This window comes from Meleagris gallopavo, chromosome 3 (assembly GCF_905368555.1).
Source record: "Meleagris gallopavo chromosome 3, MGAL_WU_HG_1.1, whole genome shotgun sequence".
NCBI lineage: Eukaryota > Metazoa > Chordata > Aves > Galliformes > Phasianidae > Meleagris > Meleagris gallopavo.
The window spans coordinates 25,551,729-25,567,498 of NC_139406.1; the positions used below are offsets into that span (position 1 = coordinate 25,551,729).

General features: G+C 39.5%; 1 protein-coding gene across 3 annotated transcripts in view; it reads right to left on the reverse strand.

Moving 5' to 3' along the window:
* Window positions 1–15,770, reverse strand: part of ADCY2 (adenylate cyclase 2) — a 203,550-nt gene that overhangs the window by 126,580 nt on the left and 61,200 nt on the right. Inside the window, exon 1 of one of the 3 annotated variants that reach the window (XM_085220469.1) lies at window positions 1,179–2,023. The exons of the other annotated variants lie outside the window; for them this stretch is intronic. The gene's annotated coding sequence lies outside the window, so the exon portion shown is untranslated. Of the gene's footprint in view, window positions 1–1,178; window positions 2,024–15,770 lie in introns of those variants that run through there. 3 annotated transcript variants of the gene reach the window in all.

Sequence of the window (15,770 nt, forward strand, 5' to 3'; positions counted from 1 at the left end):
CTTGGGATGATCAGAAATACTAAGTTATTCCGCCTAGTCTTCCCTGCCTCTGAGTATGGATATTGATTTCCCAGATCTCAAGTAATATGGGTTCATATATATGCACATGCACATACAAATCATAGAATCATCTAGGTTAGAAAAGACCTTCAAGATCATCCAGTCCAACTATCAATTTGGCCTACCAAGTTCCATCGCCAAATCATGTCCCTTAAGGCCATGTTCACACCTCTTAAATACCCCCAGGAATGGGAACTCCACCTCTTTCTGGGCAGCCCATTGAACCTATTGAAGCCATGAGCAGCTAGGAGGAAGAATTTTGTGCAAAACAACATCAAACACTTTACTAACACTTTACTAAAATCCACAACCTTTTCCTCATCTACTAAGCCAGTCATCTTGCCATAGGAGATGATGTTAGTCAGGCAGGACCTGCCCTTTATAAACCCAAGCTGGCTCCATCTGGTCGCTTGATCGCTCTACATGTGCCAAGTGATGACATTCACGATGATTGGCTCTGTAACCTTCCCTGTTACTGAGGTCAGAACGACAGGCCTGTAATTCCCTGGATTCTCCTTCTTGATGAGTGGAATCACATTCCAGTCAACTGAGTTAGCCAGGAAAATAAAAGATTCACCTTCCCAACCCTTAAAGTGGCTTTGCTCAAATTAAAGTTGAAACAAAAAAAGAAATTCTATGCCTCCACAAAAATAGAAGCACTGTGGACAGAACCCTAACTGCTCAGGTTTCCCTGTAATGCAGTATCACCATAGTCACTCTTTTCTTCAAAATGACTGCGTTAATAAAAACAGACTTCAACATTTTAATTTCTGACATTACATGGTGATAGGTGGATGGTTGGACTGGATGATCTTGTAGGTCTTTTTCCAACCTTAGTATTTCTGTGATTAAAAAAAACAAAGACACTGCTTGCTCTGAAAAGTAATGCCTCCTGTTAATTTCCACGGAAACTACAACAGATACGAAGAATACAGTAATGTTATATTTGACAGAGCAAATTCTCAGCTAAAAAAGCATTATTTTTCAAAACAGTCACTGCTGTTAGCTATCCATTTTCACCAATAATGAAGAAGAGCCTGCATGCTGTGCTTATAACAATCTGCACCAGTGGAGGTGACCCAATGTCACTGTCGCCACTACTGAAATGCACCACTCACCACTTCACTGTGCTGACATCCACTCTTTGGTCTCCATAAATGTTCAGCAGGTGTCAATGAGTGTCTTTATTTCTGCATGGAGGAATTTAAGGACACACCTTTCCTTTGTATGTACTTCCATGTCAGGCGTCATTCTCTCAGACTGCCCCTCTGCTGCGATGTCACACAGCAACAAAATGTAATGGAATGTCTGTGGGAAGATTCAACATTTACTTCCATACCACCAACATCCATCTCTGACATAGTGGGCCAACACCATAAAAATAGGAGGCATTAGTTTTGGAGGAGCTCTCATATACTTCTTCCCCTTACTTTAAGTTGATGAGTAACAATTCTTTCTGAGCTTCCCTCACACATTACAGAAAAATGTGCTTGCTTTTTTTTTTTTTTTTTTTCCAGTAAAACATCCACACTCTTCATTTCAAAATTGCATGGGTCCTCCTCCGGACAGATTTTTCATTACCTTGGCAGAAACACTTCAAATCATTTGCACTCGTGTGGAGGATTAGGCTCATATTTCTTTTTTCTTTTTTTTCTCCCCTCTTTATTCAGAGTCATCAGAATTAACAACAACCACAACAACCTACTTCCTTACTAAATAAGCATGCCGTAAAGTATTAATGGATTTTCTGTCTTACTCTGCTTTCATAACACGTAAATGAAAACCCCTTTCAGATCAGAGAAAGGTAACATGATCAAAGGTATAGAATGACTTTAAATAAGGAAAGATAACTAAGTTACAGTCCTTCAGACTAGAAATTGATGATAGGTCTGAAAGCGACTCATAAAGTCACAGGTGGCCTGGAGTCAGTGAGCAAACATCAGCTGTTCAGTCTGTTCCAGTGTAAGAGTTATTCAAATGACATAGAAGGTTCTGAAGCAAAGCAAAATATGTTTCTTACAATGCAGTTAAGCTGTTGAATTCTTTTACAAGAAGCTTTAAGCAAAATGTAGCATACTGAAGGACAAAAAAAAAAAAAAATCCACAAATTAAAACTGAAAAATAAACAAAAAGTCCCTCCAGATCCAAAGTAGAGACAAGAAACAGGTTTGTGAGAAAGTCAAAAATTAAGTAAAACCTTATTAAAAACCATGGTGGGAGAGAAAGAAGAAATAAATAATGGGAGAAAGCTTTCAGCAACTTAAAAACATAAAATTCAGAAAGCTATAATAGAATCATAAACTTCTGAATTTTGCTATTTTATAACTGGAATGAAATAAAGGTACCTTTTTCAGGGCTATGAGCACGAAGGCCAGCCATCACAGCTTTTAAGAAGGGAGAATTTATTTCATTTTCCATAACATGGAAGAAGCCAACATAACTGCATGCACTTCAACTATGAAGGAGTATTGTAGATACAAAAAAAAAAACAGCAGCATCACCCTGAAGCAGGGAGGTGTGCAAGTAAGCAATCATGAATTTTCTGTCTTCTGCTTTACCTCGCTCCACAGCTCCCTAACATGCCCCGGTATGCCTCACATCAAAACACCCAAGTTGTTCTTAACATCAGTGAGAGTCTGGACACTGCTACCATCTGTTGTCACAGACTAATTATAAACTTAGTCATCAATTGAGTATAATTTTAAAATAAGAATGGAAGGAACTGTGCCAATCATTTCAGGGACAGAAGCAGCATTCATAATTGTAGATCTCCTTCAGGAAGCTTTATCAGTTCAATCCGTTCCTTGCAAAAAAACTGTAATGACCTCCCTGGTTTGACACTAACACTCTAGGCTCACCTCTGCTCTTTACATTTCTTTCACTGCCCATGAAGAGGAAAAAAACAAACAAACAAACAAAAGAACCTACACAGCCACTCGAGTATGGCACACCACGTGGTGGGGATGGGTCTCCAGTTGGACGAGATGATCTTAGAGGTCCTTTTCACCCTTAATGTTTCCTATGAATCTATGAATCTAATTAGCACCAAAGAACAGGATCTTTTAGAGATTTCTGCAGGTGTAAACAGACCACAACAAACTTCAGTCCACAGCCTCTCTAATCAAAGAAATAATTGCATGCAGTATTCATGAAGAAGTATGTGATTTTATTTACATAGCACACATAATTGTACTGATTTATTTAAGCAGAAAAGAGTTCTGTGACCTGGTTATCTGAGGAATGGCCAAAAGAGAGTGCAAGACATCTAAAATACTGTTTCATTAAGAGAATAATGTTAAATCTTCATCAAAATCATAAAGAAAACTACTTCCCATGCAAAAGCCATAACGTTATTTTAAAACGTAAGTAATTCTATTTAAGAATATAGGCCTTGGTTTATGTGAGAGGTTGATGGATGTGACATTCCTCCATCATCATTTCTGCATTCCTTTCTGAAGCTCAGTTCTGCACCAGAAATTCAAATGCAGAGCTGGACTTACAGAAGCTCTGCTGAGGAAAGATGTGTAGCAAAGTAGAATTTTTATTTGTAGTCTAACTCAACAGATTAGCTTGTTGACAAAGCTCAGGATTGACAATGTAGGAAGGTCCAGTGAGGATTCAGAACATGTTTACAAAGGAACAAGCAGAGATTGCTGTCTGTTCTCCCACCATTCTGGCGAGGCCAGCCCTGATCACATACAGCTTGGAGAATTCAGTTGGGAATACTTTTAGCTAATGCTGCCCCAGAGAAGCTGTGAAGTGATCTAGCAAAGAGAAAATAACTGGATAGTGATGAAGGAGATTGTCCACATAGCATGAACAAGAGACTGTGAAGTGACACAGTTACTACCAATAGCAGTAGAGCAGTAGAGAAGGAATTATCTCTGTCTTCAGAGGTCACCCGTTGCAGCATCAGTAAACTGAGCCAAGGTGAGAAAGTTAACCCAAAACCTAAGGAAAACATTCACTGTCTAAACTGCTGGCTAGAGAATAGAAGGTGTCATCACTGAAGACTGAGCAGCAAATGAAGCAAAATCTTAGAGCAAACAGTGGCAGGCTACGGAGCAGTAATAGCAAATGTGCTTTATTATCTACTCATTCGTTTTTCAGCACTCCGCTTTTCTTGCTTATTAGCTTTAATGCTTTTCTCACCATTTTCGCACAGATAACTTCTCTCTTTCTTCTTGTTCCTCTTGTTCTTTTTGCTGCTTGTTCATTTTTTAAATTGTGACCATTTCTACTCTTTGAAAACTTTCAAAGCATTTCCTATGCTTATTTTACTAAAAAGAAGACAGAAAAAAAAAATCAAACACAGGTCCTAAGGGTATTAACCAAGCTGAGTGGATCTGATGCTATGAAATTAAACACAAGCGAGCAGACCTAAATAGCATGTTAGCACAGAAACAAAATGCCAACAAAATGTCCAACTAAGCTCAGAGGACTCTGTCACTACAGCAACAGCCTCTCATGGTGTCACATTGGAAATGCATCACCTCCTTTCTCTGCTTTTGCCCCCTGGCCACCACAAGTTGGCGGCAGCAGTCAGGCAACCTGAGGCATTTCTTCTTGTCACCATGAGCTATTCATTCCACAGGCCAAATTTTAATGATGATTCTTTCTACAGGCTAAACAGCATATGAGCATCCAAAACGTCTCTCTCAGAAAGGGAGCATGCATGCAAAAGACAAACACAGCCTGAACTCCAAAGCCATCTGCAAAATCTCAGAAGAACCCTGGCAGAAGCTGAGGTCTCACCACCTACATACTAGAGGAAGCAGGATTTCTGTATGCCTCAAGTTTGCATTTAGTTGTGAAGCTCTCTCATGCAACAAAATCTGGCAAATAATTCTGGTAAATACAACAGCCAAGTCCTGATGTCAGTCCTAAATAAATGTTGCTGAGATAGAACCACTGCCGAATGAACACCATGTAAGGCAAGGTACTACTCAAAACAAAGAAGATTAGTTCAAAGGGAATCTTCAGTATTTTTTAGATAGACATAACTTTCCTTTCTATTTCTTCTGAGTAAACCTAGTTTTAACTTCTGACAAACAACTACATTTCTATGTTGAGGAGTCCTAAACCTCATGCTCCACAACTTCATCTACTCACTTTCATGTAGACCAGATGAGATTATTTCTCGCAGCTTAAAACAGGTCAGATCAGCATTTAAGTTCTTCTTTTCATGTACTTTCCTTCTTCTAAAGTAACAGATATTAGCAACAACTGTATGGAGGATAGGAGCAGGAATGATGTACAACTTATGCATGCATGAAAGCCTTCCTACCTGTAGGTTCAGTAGAACCAATTATTTTTGCTTAAGATCCAGGGAGAATGTTTTCTCCAGGTCAAATTGGATAGGATGTAGGGAAGACACTTGCATTCTTCTGCAGCACTGAGAACAGACATCAGCTGGGATCAGTTAAAGTGATTTAGTTCAGATGCTTCTTCTCCAGCTGAGACCATAATTACAAGCCAGTAATTACTGGCCATATTCCAGTCTATCTTAGTTTTGTTCATCTATAAGCTCTTTAATCTTCTGGACAGCCACACTGTTTGGAGGTCAATAATTCTAATTTTCTCCTAAAACAACACAGAGTGGTGTGGATTAACTGTGCAGTTCTATATCCAACATCCAGTGATACTGGAGTTGGTCTAAGGTTTAAATGCAGCTCTGCAAACACAGCTCTCTGTTTCCAGGGACAAACTGGACTCAAAAGCAGCAGTGATGCTTTCATGCAGTCAGAATTCATGGAGCTTGAGGACCTGAGCTAGCTCAGTGCAGAGTCCAGTTGTTTACTACAAGCCTGTGTTCTTAAGAGTGGTAACGCACTGGCACAGGCTGTCCAGAGAAGCTGCGGATGCCCCATCCCTGGAGGTGGGCAAGGCCAGGCTTGATGGGCTCCTGGGCAGTCCCCTCCAGCAACCTTGGCTGTGGCAGGGAGTTGGAACTAGGTGATCTTTGAGATCCCTTCCAACCCACGCCATTCTACAATTCGTGTAGTTCCTGAACTGATAGACTGCTACTCACTTATGAGAAAATACTTTCCTAAAGTGACAGGAAACAACTAAAATTAAAACAGCAAATACATTAATGAACATAACGATATGTCTGAAAAAAACACACCACATTGTTTATGCTCCAATTCTATCAAGGTTAAAATATAGAATAAAAGCAGTAACTGTGAAGGAGTGAAACAACAACTATAGCTAATAATGTCTCATCCAGAAACCAAGAACTGAGTCCATATGGGTGACATTTGCAGCAAGTGTGTAGGATTGTTGTGGTTTAACCCAGCAGGTGGCTGAGCACCACACAGTTGTTCGCTCACTCCCCCCCCACCACCCCTTTCCAGTGGGATGGGAGAGAGAATCAAAAGGGAAAAAGAAAACAACAAAGTAGAACTCATGGTTTGAGATAAAACTATTTACTAAGACAGAGAAAAGGAAAAGGATAATAACTATGATATATATATATGTATGAATGGACATAATGACTGATGCACAAGCAATTGCTCGCCACTGACTTATGCCCAGCTAGCCCTCTGAGCAGCTGAAGAGAGCGAGATGAACTCCCATCCCCTTCTTTCCCCTCTTTCCACGTGATATCATGTGGTATGGAATATCCCTTTGACCAGTTTAAGACAGCTGTCCTGGTTCTGCCCACTCTCAGTCCTTCGTTAGTATGAGCTGACAAACAGGAACAACCTGGGCTCTGTACAGCACTGCTTAGCAATAACTATAAACATCGGTGTGTTGTCAACATTGTTTTTCTCCTAGAGTAAAAACATAGCATCGTACCAGACACTCTGAAGAAAACAATTCTGTCCCAGCTGAAACCATGACAAGGATAAAGTCTTCAGTATTCTGAGAACTTGTCCAAACTGACAGCAGATACATATAATTTAACATATATAACTAGTGAGTAGCTATTACTGGGATAGACACAATTCATTAAGCTGATTCATACCAAGCAAATGCTGATGCCATTCACACAGTAATAGGTGTAATCTAAGACAGGAAAGAAAAGTGCAATAGATCACTTTCTGGAAGAAGTAAGAATTACTTTAAGGTTATTAGGTTATACCCTCCAGTTGTATCTCTTCTAGTAGACAAACCAAGGCTGGAACACAGTCTTGTGCACTGTTACCACTGTGGCTGTGCAGCTGCCATCTTGCACAGTTTTCTTTTGGGCTAACCACCATTTTCCCAGAGCAATGACATTCCTTAGGGGAAAGAACGTCAGGAATTGTTTAGAGAAAGTTGAGACCTGGCCACGCTGTTTTGGGAAGGAAGGTTTTTAAGACTTAAGAGTTAAGTCTGCTAAGAAAATAAAAAACAGTTTGTATTAGTCTGTTTGCCTCTCTCATCTGCTTGTTTTTTTTTTTTTTTGTTTGTTGCTGTTTTGTTTATTTTTGAGCATTAATTGGCTTCAGCACTTTTCCCACAGTGCCTACAAGATTGGTGCTTAGAGGCTGTAGTTAATTAAAAGTTAGGTATTTCTGTAGTCAGACCTTTTCTGAAACAGACTGAGGATTAAAATATGGTAAAATTAGGGTGAGGGGAGTGAGGAATTGAATAAGTGGACATTTGCAAGAATGTATAGAAGTGTAAGTTCTTGGAAGGTGACTGCAAGAGGAAGGAATCCTCCTGCCTAGCCATCAGCTGAGAACCAAGATGCTGCAGGGGAGCAAAGGCAAGTAAGACCATATCTATTCCAGATATCTCCAGACAGGTTGAGGACTGAACCATGCAACTTCGGGGAGCCAGTCATTTGGGGAAAATGGTATACCAGCTGAATTCTTAATCACCAAACTCACAGCACAAGGTGTCTCTGCTCCTGATCCCGCCTGCTTTATTTTGCACTGAAACTGGCTGACGTGATAGGGAAGTGTATCCACATTTTGACAGTGAAAGGCATTTTTCTACCCCTGCATTCTTGAAAATAATGTGTAAGGACAGATAATAACCCTATGCCTATATAAAATGAGGAGGCATCATGTCTACATCGAGTATCACACTCCAAGTTTTATGCTTCAGCTGCTGTAAGAAGTAATTCACTTAAAATCGGACACAGAATACCAAGCCATAAAAGTATAACTGAAAAAGCTAGACAGTGTCTGTGAAAATGGAAGCAAAAGGCAAACTTAATAATAACTTAATTAAAGGAATTAACTATTCCTCTCTAGAAAAAATTCCTACAAGGACACTGCAACAAAATTAGGAATGCATAGTTTTATCTTTTCACCTTTAATCCATTTATGTTAATATCATTATTAAAAGGATATAGCATACAACTCCTTTGCAAAATGTATTCAGTATGGTGAGAATGTAGTTGGTGCTAGAGCACTATAATATAAGAGAGGAAGGTGTGGCTGGTACAGCACACTGCTTTCTGTTCCAGTCTAGAAGTACTGGAATTTCCAAGCATCACCAGCTTACATTTACAGGAGAGTAACAGCCTCAAGAGCAAGTCTGCTAACGCTGACATTTTACAATGTAGTTAAGATAGTGAAGGACTGTGGGCTTCTTGATCGAATAAGTTCATATATTGGAAAATTAAATATGCTAAAATAAACTTGTAACTTTTAGGATGAGAAGTATTGCAGGTCTCCTTGTTACAGCCTTTTGAGGATGTTCACATTTTCCATGTTAATGCTTGAATAGTATGAAAGGGAATTATGCATTCTCCTACATATCTATACTCTCCTAGGCAAGTGGGTTCTTCATAAGGATATCTAAACTGTGCAGAATGTCTTGAAGAAGTGAAATCCAGAGCACATCTGCAGATTGTAAAAATGAATTAAAAAACATAGCGGCTGACATTTCTATACCTGCCCAGATTTAAGCACAGAATCAAGGGCAAAGAAATGTGCAGCCATAAAAATTGCCTACTATATCAGACTATGCAGGGCACAGCATTCCCCTCTGGAACAGGTTGGCAGCTGCTGCACAACTTGGTGAGACAGAGCGTTGCTGGGGTGGGGAGAGAGAAGAGAAAAAAGCACAGGGAATAGGACAGCAGTAGCTGCTGCTATGAAAAAAATAAAATACAGCCTTCCTTCTTCAGTAGCAGTCGCTGCTTTCTGCCTCTCCTACAGCAATAACAGCAACTCAGTTTGTGCAATTGCAGTAGAAAGCGAGAGGTGAGCTGCATTATCTTCCTCAAAAGCCATTCTCCTTCAGGAAGTGGCATTCCAGGTAGAAGTACACTGTAAAATAAATTCAACCCACAGCCTTTAGCCATTTAGACTACTAAAATTCCTGTGTGCTTTATGCTTTCTCTGTGTAGCTTCAGCCTTGCAGGTTACATAATAATGCACTACTTAAAGACTATCTTTCTCTCTGGCCTTTCCTTCTATAAAGATGTTGTCTTGCATAATAGCATAAACCAGCTTTCTATTTCTGAGCCTTAGAGAGGTACATTTTCTTCTTTTTTATCCAGTCAATACTGACACTTTGCATTTAGTATTTTGCTGTCATGCCACTCGTGCTAGAGAAAACATTTGATCTAAGTATTAATGCCTATTAAAGATGTTTGATTAACAGAAGAATTTAAATCCGTGGTTCAAACAAAACAAAACATATAGGCCTATATGGTGCACGCTGCTTAGACCGTATTATATATTGCATACATGCTATATTAAAGTTTCCCACATTTGAAAATGCGGTCCACTGCCTGATATCACCAGTTATATCTATTTCTAGGAGCTGACAAGATATAAAAGCATAAGCAGTACTATTAACAGTGAAAAAAATGCTATTAATGCTGAAAAAGCTAACTAGATCAAAGTAAATATTTGTAATTTAGATAAAGAATGCTTCTTTCAGAGATTCCACATATGAATTGCAAAGCATCTGTTAAACATCAGCTCATGAATCTTGCTAGAAATAATCATGTAATTATGGTTAAGTGATAAAAATCTGCACATATGCACATGGTAGAACACAGACTGTCAACAGCATGGAAGCCTTAGCAACACCACCATACTGCCAGACTCACCCCAGGCACCATCACCCCACTACCACTAGCCCCAGGAGCAGAGAGGCACAAAGACAGGTCAGAGCCCAAATTAAGGGCTCAGAGGATGGGATACCCTGCCTGAGTCCATCCCAGCACTATTCAAGGGCAGCCTCAATCCCAGTGTCTAGGTGGAACACCTATCACCACAAGTCACGGAGAGCAACTCTCCAGAGCACCCTTCTGACTAAGACAGGTCAATGTCAGGGGTTTGGGACACATCAGTGGATGCAGGGTGATATAAGACTTAATATAGGATGGTTAGCAGAGGAACCAAAGGCAGAGGAAGAGAAGCACTGGGGTGATCTGGGGAGGAACAAGTCTGGAAAAAGAGAGGACTGAGGAGATAAAAGGGGTCAGTTGTGCGTAAGCAAGCGGCTGGTATATATTTGCCTGGTCTGCACAGTCTGTCCTGTTCTACTGATTAAACTTCATTTCTGCTTCCTTTCCTGAGTGAAGCATACTCTGTTCTATGTGCAACTGCGTGTACACAGGTCTGGAGCCAGGTCATGGGCACTGGGTCCCCTGGCAGCAACTGAAGTCAGCACAGGTGTGCAAGTCCACGTGTGAACACCAGCACACGCCAAACCAGAGCCAGCTTAGTGATGTGGCCTGGAAACTGGGAAGGTTGAGGTGTCCTTAATGGACATATCATGCTACAGAGGGGCCAGGGGAGTCCTGGCTGACTGGAGCAGGGCTGCAGACTCGAGGGCATCTGTGTCCAGGTGCCAGCCACTGGGGAGACTGGGATCCCAGGAGAGTTGCTAAGAGTCTGAGCTCAGCTGCTGGGTGGGGACACACACGTGACATCTATATGTAGCTGTGTTCTCATTAGTGGACATCCACACTGCATGGCTAAAGAGAGGAGCAGGATGGGGCTGCCAGTGCCATCTTTGTCTGTCTACTGCAGTCATCCTTCACACCACAGTAACTGCAGGACAGTGGAAGCAGAAAGATGCTGTGAGCAGTGGTAGGTCCTTGCAACAGGTGCAGCAAAGCATGATCCAAACACGATAGCAAGCAATTAAAGAACACCAAATCTGGTGATGCATGAGGAAAAAAGATCTAAACAATTATAGCCTTACTAGACTCACTTGAGTGTTATGTCAGACTTCTGAACAATTTTTGAAGGAAAAAATCATGAAAAGCATGACAGTTAAAAGAAAATAAAATAAAGCACAGCAGAGTCTTGTGCAAGAAAGATCATATCAGACTAACCACTTTCCCTTGAATAAGCACATGATTCTTCCACACAGATCTTGTTTTTAAAAATTCAGAAGAAATGTGACACAGTGGAAAACCGCTGGTAACTTCAGAAGAGATAGGGAAAAGATACAGAACACAAGCCAAAAGGATTGCACTGCTGTGGGTTTGTGGGACAGGACTGCATAAGTAACAACTGTCTCAGGAGTAAGAGAGAGGCAGCTCTCTTGGCTTTTTAAGATACCCAATAAAAGCTCACGGAGGCTGGAAACTCTTCATAAGCCAACCACTACAACCCCAACAGCAAACTGTTGAGTAGCCAAATGGAGGAACACCTGCCACGTACTATCAAAACTACCTGCCTCAAAACTTTGAGAATCCACAAGATTTAATCTACAATGTTTTCAATGAACAGGTTGCATCCCATTCCAGCCTGCAGAATCAGGGTTCAAAATATGCTCCTGGGCCACCAACCCCTCTCTACAAGAACAAGGAGGTTGCTGGGAACTGGGAGCAAAAAACCTCACGATTCAGACAGACAGAAATGATTTGCCTAATTGCAAAGTTAAAAAAATCAATGCCCATGGCCTATTCGGGAAAACAAAAATAGAACAAATTAAAAAAAAAAAACAAACCCTCTCCCCCAAACAAAATGAAACAAAAGGTGGGGAAAAACAGGAAATGCAGCTTTATTTTTAAAGAATACCATTACCAATTTCTTAGTCACTATAAATCTTGAAATAAAAAAAAGCTCACAAATCAGAAGTCAAACAAAAAAAAACCCTAAGAGTTCTAGTTAGCATGCACATACCAGCAGATCACTTATGTATTTGGCAGTAGCTTCATCTTTATCTATCCTTAGCATATAGGATATAATTCATCTTGAAGTAGGAGACCACAAACCAGCCAATGGTAAAAAAAAAAAAAAAAATAACTTGCGTATGTGGCCCTAGCACTTCCCAATTCAAATGTTCTCTAAATTAAAATAATTTCCATTTAGCATTTGTTTTTGTCTGCCAGGACCAAACACTGCCTTAGAATTTACCCAGCCTTGGAGAAAGGAACTGTGAACAGAATTTAAAATCAAACACTACTTAAATAAAATTTATTACAATTTATTTCTTTTTGCTGTACGCTTTCTTGAACATTGACTAAAACAATGTGTGTGTGTATATATATATATATATGCATGCTGAGACATTTACAGATCTGTACCTTTAGAAGGGACCACATCTTCAATGCTGCCAGCAGCAGCTCCCCTTCCAAAAAAATCAAAAAAGTCAGGAACACTAGATTAAAAAAAAAACGAGTGACATTTTGTAGTGAGTTATCCAACATTTCGAAAATCCCTATGCTTAGCTAGGAAAAAGGATTACAAACCAATAAATTCTTTTGTTGAGAGAGTAAAAACAACAACCTTCTGGCACGTTTAAGGTTACTGGTTAGCTTATTTTTAACAAATTAAAAACAAAAGGCCTGTATTGATAGCATCAGCCCATTGTGAGATCAGAATGGTTGAGTAGTTGATAATAAAGCAGGAAAACCACAGCTATTTGATCAGAATCTGCTCTGGTTTTGGGAGAAATAGGTTATGTGTTTATGGTAAGTCGGCAGTGAAATACTTCTCATTCCAGCAATAACTGAAAAGGATGTTGACCTGTTGAAGTCTTCCGAGCCAAATGCCTTAACAGCATAAATGGAGATGTGTTCTGCAGTGGTCCTGACCACAAGGCTGCCAGGAGCAGACAGAAAACCGTGTATAGTATGGATTCTCTGTATAGTAGTAGGATGTTCGTGTGGAAAGAGGGAGAGTCCTGGATTCCAGACTATGTGCCTAGATAGGGTTAGGATTAATTTTGTCAACAGAAAAAAAAAAAAAAACATAGATACACAATTGCTTTTTATAAGCTGAAGCTTGCACATGGGACTCATTTTTTCCTCCTTGCTGTCACAGATCCCATTCCTGTGCATTCAGCTCTGCACAGAGCTGTAAGCCTCTGTGTTGAGCACCAGCACACACTAACCCCTTTGTGGGCTCAGCCCCCATCAGCGTTTGGAACCTCTGCAGCTGCTCCTCGAGTGTTCCTTATTGCTAACATCCATGTTGCAAAAAAGACTTTGATGAAAAACAGGGAAGGATTTAGAGAAGAGCTGTGAAAGTGATGAAGGGGTGAGCTAGTATAAAAGCAGGCAACTGATGAAGGTTGCCTAAAATAAATATTTTACTGATAAAAAGGTTATGATGTGAATTCATGATAATCTGGAAGTACTCTCATGAGAGATAAAGAAATTGGATACTACTGGGTCTGCAAGTCTAGCAGACGAAAGCTAAATAACAAGACCAGACAAATTCCTACTAGGAAAGAAGATTTTAACACTAGCATTCAGCAATAATGGAAAAAAAATGTCAAGACTTGTGAAAGAAGGTCTCCATCATTGCCAATTTTTACAACAGGGATGATCCCACCTCCCCAGAAAACACACACTGCTCTGGTAATAAGGAGTGAGAGTCAAATTGTTTATATCAGCAGGAAATTTTTACCTCTGACCACAACCAACACTTGATAATCTAGGCATACTAAGCCCTTTTTATTGAAGCCAATTTTGTAAAAATAAAAATAAAAATAAAAATTGTAAAACTTGACAAAAGACAATAAAAGGAGTGGCAAAATCAGTAAGATAGGATCTGCCTAAGCTCAACATAGACACTCATTTTCCTCTGCTGATAGACTAAAAGTATGTATAACTTCCAAAATGCTACAGGTTAACAGCAAGAGTGATTGGAAGATGCTGAAAAATTGAAGAAAGTCCAGCAGGGGGCTACCGGGTGGAAGAAAAAGCAAGGAGAATTCACCGTATGAAAAAGACTGAAAGAACTTCTTCAGGCCAGAGAACAGAAAACTCAGAGGAAATTTATCAGTCTTCCAATATACAGAAAGTAGTTTCAAAGGAGATGCACGCACTCTTTACAAAAGGATACGTGCTATATATACACATTATGTATGCTAAATCTGTTATTTACCCACCAGCAGATCTGTTATACTACTAGTCTTCTGCTTTTTAAGCACATAGTAGAAAAAACACCACATTCAATGCATGGTTTTTTTTTCTCTTTTGCTGAGATGGACCAGTAGCCCAGAAATCAAAATAATATACTTTTGTCAAAACTCAGTGCATCTCCCTAACCATGGATTTACTGAGCTCAGCCCTGAGTGTGTTTTTCTAAGCTTTCAAATGTCAGTGTACCGCCAGTTCCTCATCTTGAGGTTTTAGTGACTGAGCTCTGTGAAACAACTTCATTTCAGGCCTCAACAACATCCTTCTTCAGTCAGAAAAAAAAAGATTCAACATTTCAAGCCTTTTCAATAACTATACCCCTCTTCAGTTTTTTATTAATTGCATACATTTATCCTAAATCAACTTGAGGCATATCATTGACCAGCATTATTTCTCTTTTTACTATAATCAATATCTGTAATCCAACTGTTTCTTTTGTACTTATTCATTTCAAATAAAAGGACACAAAGCATTTTTCTGCTTACACATAGTATAAACAGTCATCTAAATGCATACAGAGGGCACAGTGAGCTGCGATAATGGCTTTCAGTCCCTTCCATGACCGAGTCCAATATCCATGACAGCTCAGTGCACTCAGCACTTTCATCAACTGCCAAAGCACAGAGAACATTTAATACATTTCACAAAGAGGGAATAGAAAATTAATAATATCCTTGAAGTTAAATACTCATAACAAATCTACAAACTGCTCAAAGATTCCACTCTTTCTGAAAGAAACTGTAGGCTGCAGAAGGGCTCAAAGATGCAACAGAGTCCATAATTTATTTCTTTGATTCTAGAGATATTCTGTTTCTAAAACGTAACATTTTCTGAAAGTTTTGTTTTAGTTGCACCTGATTATAATGGTCAGAAAAAATAAATAAGTTCCACAAACAGCATCTCTAAAACATTTTTAGGGAAAGAGTGGCACACACATTAATGTGTTTTGATACCCTAACCTATAAGTCAACACAAAACCATGAATAAAATTCTCCTCAGCTTATATACAATCAACAATACCATATCAATGAATTATTAAAATTACATTTTGACTGCAGGTGACCATGGTTATTGCTTAGCATACAGCACAATTCAGCAAGCTCAGAAACAACTAACCTAAATTAAGTGGAGAAATGCAAAGCCACATATGGCACCATTTGAATATTTCTACAGAGAACATCTACTGTTTATCGGACTTCAACTGCAATACTCCAGATAACACAGGTCTGCAGCTATGTCTGGAAATAAAATGGATTTTCCTGAACCACTAATTACAAGGCAGTTTACTTTTGTAAAATCAGTGTAATTTTGAAGATATGTTCTGAGGCACATTTTTCAAACAAAGATGACATAACTTAAATGGTAAGTTGAAACTACTTGTTTCATATTTCATGCTGTTTGGAAGAAATAAGACAATGCCTTCCCTCCT